Source organism: Paramisgurnus dabryanus, chromosome 18 (assembly GCF_030506205.2).
Source record: "Paramisgurnus dabryanus chromosome 18, PD_genome_1.1, whole genome shotgun sequence".
NCBI classification, from domain to species: domain Eukaryota; kingdom Metazoa; phylum Chordata; class Actinopteri; order Cypriniformes; family Cobitidae; genus Paramisgurnus; species Paramisgurnus dabryanus.
The window spans coordinates 36,562,195-36,568,897 of record NC_133354.1 but is presented as its reverse complement, the minus strand read 5'-3'; the positions used below and the strand labels follow the sequence as shown (position 1 = coordinate 36,568,897).

Genomic DNA, 6,703 nt, shown 5'->3' with positions numbered 1-6,703 from the left:
TTCTGAGCTGGAAATGCCTTTAAACGACATTTCTCATCAAAAGAATGCCTCTGAAGGCATTTTAGGCCGAATTGGGCACTTTTGCATGAAAAGTCACAGTCCAACCTGAAATTCTGAAATCGCTTGAAAAATGCTTTTCTGAGCTGGAAATGCCTTTAAACGACATTTCTCATCATAAGAGTGCCCCTGAAGGCATTTTAGGCCGAATTGGGCACTTTTGCATGAAAAGTCACAGTCCAACCTGAAATTCTGAAATCGCTTGAAAAATGTTTTTCTGAGCTGGAAATGCCTTTAAACGACATTTCTCATCATAAGAGTGCCCCTGAAGGCATTTTAGGCCGAATTGGGCACTTTTGCATGAAAAGTCACAGTCCAACCTGAAATGCTGAAATCGCTTGAAAAATGCTTTTCTGCCCTGGTGAAAAACAAATATACTTTATTGTATTTCAAGTATATTTAACTTTGCAATAGTACATTACAAATATACTTACAAAGGAATGTACTTTCTTTAAACATATTTAAAGTATGCTTACAACATATTTGCGCGTATTTTTTACAATTAAACTTTTAACATACTTCAAAATAATTATACTTTAGTATATTTTCTAAAAGTATACTTTAGAAAAATATACTTAAAGTTAAAGTTTTGTGCAATTTTTAAAGTATACTAAATTTAAACTTATTTTAAAATGTATTTCAGGTATACTTTATCGGTATGCTTAAAGTTATCATTATAATAATGCACTGCCAGTATATTTCTAAAATACATTATTTAGTATTTTTTAGAAACAGTATATTTTAAGTACATTTTGAAAGTATATGGGGTGTACAAATGTATATTATTTTATGGAGAAATAACGTGGGCTTAAAATTACGAGAGAGCAGTATGTTCAGTTACATTTTATATTGTAGATGTATACATTTGTAATATACTATTAACATAAGGTACACTTTAACTTCACTATAGTCAAGCATTGGATAAACCAATTAACTGTGTTTTACCTCAAAATAACCGTGGTTTTGCTAATAATAATCAATACACCAAAAAAAACATGGTTACTAAACTTTTACCACAAAAAAAAAAAACATTCATTTTCGTAAGGGGAATATGAGTGTTTGTTTTTTTGTAGTTTTTCAGTCAATTGCATACCGCTTTTAGCTGTACAAAACTGAAACAGTTTTCGTAAATGCATTTCAGAGAAAAGTGAATTCTGAGATTTGAATAATGCATCTGACGTGTGTGTGATGACGTCACGACGCACGTATTTTGATTTTTACCAGTCGTTCAAGGCGGACGGATTCAGTCCCAAGGTACGTTAAAATATCTTAAAATTAATTATATTTGATTATCGTTTGACCATTCTGAAGTTTATCAGTAGACTATCATATTTCGAATGCGAAATGTTGTCAATAACGCGGTGTCTAACTCGCTATTAGTGATAAGCTGCTGTGTAGCTTAGCTTAGCTTATAGCTAATGTTAAAGGTTTGAAAGATAGCACTGTCAGCCTGTTATATCGAATTAGTACACCCGATTGTTTTGTTAAATATATGTATTGGTGTGTATGTATATGTTAATGAAAAAAGGTACCGTCAGAAAATCTGTTTTTTAAATGTAGCGTGAAAGTTAACCATTTATTGACTGTTTAGAGGTTGTAAGGCTTTTACCTAACTGTATTTAGTATTAATGATGCTGCATTCTTTCCTCAGAAGCTAAAGTTTTTCAAAGACATTTGTAGGGAGGACTTTGCAGCTAATGGTAAGTCATTTTAAACTCTTAAGATATAATAATTCATTCGTAGTAGTAAATCAAGCTTCAGTTTAGATAACGTTATACATATTGAGGCGGTTTCCCGGACAGGGATTAGACTAGTCCTAGACTAAAATAAATGTAAGAGCTGTCCAAACTGAAAACAACTTGCACTGACATATCTTAAAATACACAAGTGTCCTTTGTTTTTCCTCAAAATGCACACAGGTAATGTTTTTATTATGGCATGTTTTTTGAAACTGGTTATATTTCTTAATTAAACTAAGGCCTAGTCCTGTTTTAAGATAACCCCTTTCCAGGAAACACCCAATTGTCTGCTTGTTGCATTTTCTTTCTGACAATTTTTACATTTAAATTTAATACAATAAAATCTTTCTTTAGGAGCTGAAGTATTTTATGTAAGGAGGATTTTGCAGCCCATATAGGCAAGTCATTATAATGAAAACTCTTAGGGGTGGTTTCCCAGACAGGGATTAGATTTATCCAGGACTAGCAGGGGCGTCAGTTTGTGTTCAAAAGTGGTGGGGACAAAAGATCAGATGAAAAAACATTACAGCAGGACGGGAAAAATACTGAATAACGGCGCATCAAAAATGGGCATAGTGTAGGTCAACAACACAAAAATACTCAGCATAAAACCCTCAACAATGTCGACTGCACACATGTAACAGTCCCTACAACACCAGCTCAACCGAACAGCGCCAAAGCACCATACTGTAGAAAACAGCAGCACGTTTAGTCAATGATTACAACGAAATTCATTACATATGTAAAAGAAAACACACCAAAAGCACACAACGCAAAATATGTGACCCTGAACCACAAAACCAGTCGTACACTGCAAAAAATGATTTTCAAGAAAAAATTTCTTTCTGTTTTTGTCTTGTTTTCAGTAAAAATATAAAAAAATTCTTAAATTAAGAAGTTTTTTCTTGATGAGCAAAATGACCTAAAAAAATAATAAGTCTAGTTTTTAGACCGAAAACACCAAATGTAAGTGATTTTGTGCATAAAAGAAGCAAAAAAATCTGCCAATGGGGTAAGCAAAAAAATCTTGAACATTTTTCTTAAACATTAAATTCAAGAAAAATTCTAAAAAAAAATTGCTTACCCCATTGGCAGATTTTTTTGCTTGTTTTATGCACAAAATCACTTAAATTTGATATTTTTGGTCTAAAAACTAGATTTTTGCTCATCAAGACAAAGCATCTTAATTATGAATTTTTAGATATGCCTGAAGAAGATCTTACGATCGAAACGTCGCAATAAATATTTTGCAAGTTATTAGTGTGCGGGATATCTCTTTTATATACATAGATATTTTTACTGAAAACAAGACAAAAATAATAATTTTTTCTTGAAAATCTGACTTTCTTAGTATTTTTGTCTTGTTTTCAGTAGAACTATCTAAAAATTCTTAAATCAAGAACATATGTTTAGTTTATAGACAAAAACTATACAATTGAAGTGAATTTGTGCTTAAAACAAGCAAAAATATCTGCCAATGGGGTGAGAAAATTCTGCTTAAATTAAGTTTTTAGGAAAAAATAAATCTTTTTAGATGTTTTTTCTCACCCCATTGGCAGATATTTTTGCTTGTTTTAATCACAAATTCACTTAAATTGTATTTTTTTGTCTAAAAACTAGACTTATTTTCTTAGGTCATTTTGCTCATCAAAAAAAGCATCTTAATTTAAGAATTTTTAGATATTTCTACTGAAAACCAGACAAAAATACTAAGTAAGAAAGTCATTTTTGCAGTGTAAGTCGCACAGGTATTGTTTGATTTTTCAGAACATTTTAACTTAAATGCTTTCAAAAAGTGGTGGGGACAAAATCAACCATTTCAAAAAGTGGTGGGGACATGTCCCCAGCGTCCCCAGTGTAAATGACACCTATGAGGACTAGACCTTAGTTTAATTAGGATAGTTTTAACAAACATGCCTCACTAAAAACATTACTTATGTGCTTTACGATGTAAAACAAAGGGCACTGATGTAGCACTTCTGAGCTGGAAATGCCTTTAAACGACATTTCTCATCATAAGAATGCTCCTGAAGGCATTTTAGGTCGTATTGGGCACTTTTGCATGAAAAGACACAATCCAACCTGAAATGCCTGAAATCGCTTGAAAAATGCTTTTCTGAGCTGGAAATGCCTTTAAAAGACATTTCTCATCATAAGAATGCTTCTGAAGGCATTTTAGGCCGAATTGGGCACTTTGGCATGAAAAGTCAAAATCCAACCTAAAATGTTGAAATCGCTTGAAAAATGCTTTTCTCAGCTGGAAATGCCTTTAAACGACATTTGTCATCATAAGAATGCTCCTGAAGGCATTTTAGGCCGAATTGGGCACTTTTGCATGAAAAGTCAAAATCCAACCTGAAATGTTGAAATCGCTTGAAAAATGCTTTTCTCAGATGGAAATGCCTTTAAACGACATTTCTCATCATAAGAATGCTCCTGAAGGCATTTTAGGCCGAATTGGGCACTTTTGCATGAAAAGTCAAAATCCAACCTGAAATGTTGAAATCGCTTGAAAAATGCTTTTCTGAGCTGGAAATGCCTTTAAACGACATTTCTCATCATAAGAATGCTCCTGAAGGCATTTTAGGCCGAATTGGGCACTTTTGCATGAAAAGTCAAAATCCAACCTGAAATGTTGAAATCGCTTGAAAAATGATTTTCTGAGCTGGAAATGCCTTTAAACGACATTTCTCATCATAAGAATGCTCCTGAAGGCATTTTAGGCCGAACTGGGCACTTTTGCATGAAAAGTGAAAATCCAACCTGGAATGTTGAAATCGCTTGAAAAATGCTTTTCTGAGCTGGAAATGCCTTTAAACGACATTTCTCATCATAAGAATGCTCCTGAAGGCATTTTAGACCGAATTGGGCACTTTTGCAGAAATAGTCACAATCCAACCTGAAATGCTGAAATCGCTTGAAAAATGCTTTTCTGAGCTGGAAATGCCTTTAAACGACATTTCTCATCATAAGAATGCTCCTGAAGGCATTTTAGGCCGAATTGGGCACTTTTGCATGAAAAGTCAAAATCCAACCTGAAATGTTGAAATCGCTTGAAAAATGCTTTTCTGAGCTGGAAATGCCTTTAAACGACATTTCTCATCATAAGAATGCTTCTGAAGGCATTTTAGGCCGAATTGGGCACTTTTGCATGAAAAGTCAAAATCCAACCTGAAATGTTGAAATAGCTTGAAAAATGCTTTTCTCAGCTGGAAATGCCTTTAAACGACATTTCTCATCAAAAGAATTCCCCTGAAGGCATTTTAGGCCGAATTGGGCACTTTTGCATGAAAAGTCACAGTCCAACCTGAAATCCTGAAATCGCTTGAAAAATGCTTTTCTGAGCTGGAAATGCCTTTAAACGACATTTCTCATCATAAGAATGCCCCTGAAGGCATTTTAGGCCGAATTGGGCACTTTTGCATGAAAAGTCACAGTCCAACCTGAAATGCTGAAATCGCTTGAAAAATACTTTTCTGAGCTGGAAATGCCTTTAAACGACATTTCTCATCAAAAGAATTCCCCTGAAGGCATTTTAGGCCGAATTGGGCACTTTTGCATGAAAAGTCACAGTCCAACCTGAAATGCTGAAATCGCTTGAAAAATGCTTTTCTGAGCTGGAAATGCCTTTAAACGACATTTCTCATCAAATGAATTCCCCTGAAGGCATTTTAGGCCGAATTGGGCACTTTTGCATGAAAAGTCACAGTCCAACCCGAAATGCTGAAATCGCTTGAAAAATGCTTTTCTGAGCTGGAAATGCCTTTAAACGACATTTCTCATCAAAAGAATTCCCCTGAAGGCATTTTGGGCCGAATTGGGCACTTTTGCATGAAAAGTCACAGTCCAACCTGAAATGCTGAAATCGCTTGAAAAATGCTTTTCTGAGCTGGAAATGCCTTTAAACGACTTTTCTCATCATAAGATTGCCCCTGAAGGCATTTTAGGCCGAATTGGGCACTTTTGCATGAAAAGTCACAGTCCAACCTGAAATGCTGAAATCGCTTGAAAAATGCTTTTCTGAGCTGGAAATGCCTTTAAACGACATTTCTCATCTGAGATTGCCCCTGAAGGCATTTTAGGCCGAATTGGGCACTTTTGCATGAAAAGTCACAGTCCAACCTGAAATGCTGAAATCGCTTGAAAAATGCTTTTCTGAGCTGGAAATGCCTTTAAACGACATTTCTCATCATAAGAATGCTCCTGAAGGCATTTTAGGTCGTATTGGGCACTTTTGCATGAAAAGACACAATCCAACCTGAAATGCCTGAAATCGCTTGAAAAATGCTTTTCTGAGCTGGAAATGCCTTTAAACGACATTTCTCATCATAAGAATGCTCCTGAAGGCATTTTAGGCCGAATTGGGCACTTTTGCATGAAAAGTCAAAATCCAACCTGAAATGTTGAAATCGCTTGAAAAATGCTTTTCTCAGCTGGAAATGCCTTTAAACGACATTTCTCATCATAAGAATGCTCCTGAAGGCATTTTAGGCCGAATTGGGCACTTTTGCATGAAAAGTCAAAATCCAACCTGAAATGTTGAAATCGCTTGAAAAATGCTTTTCTCAGCTGGAAATGCCTTTAAACGACATTTCTCATCATAAGAATGCTCCTGAAGGCATTTTAGGCCGAATTGGGCACTTTTGCATGAAAAGTCAAAATCCAACCTGAAATGTTGAAATCGCTTGAAAAATGCTTTTCTGAGCTGGAAATGCCTTTAAACGACATTTCTCATCATAAGAATGCTCCTGAAGGCATTTTAGGCCGAATTGGGCACTTTTGCATGAAAAGTCAAAATCCAACCTGAAATGTTGAAATCGCTTGAAAAATGCTTTTCTGAGCTGGAAATGCCTTTAAACGACATTTCTCATCATAAGAATGCTCCTGAAGGCATTTTAGGCCGAACT

The 6,703-nt window shown here is 35.0% G+C and overlaps 1 long non-coding RNA gene across 1 annotated transcript; it reads left to right on the top strand.

The window, feature by feature from the left end:
- Nucleotides 1-827: 827 nt before the first annotated feature.
- On the top strand, nucleotides 828-2,242 carry LOC135752950 (uncharacterized). Its single transcript, XR_010533401.2, has 3 exons — nucleotides 828-1,311; nucleotides 1,709-1,757; nucleotides 2,151-2,242. It is a non-coding gene; the product is annotated as an uncharacterized lncRNA (long non-coding RNA).
- The last annotated feature ends 4,461 nt before the right edge of the window (nucleotides 2,243-6,703 follow it).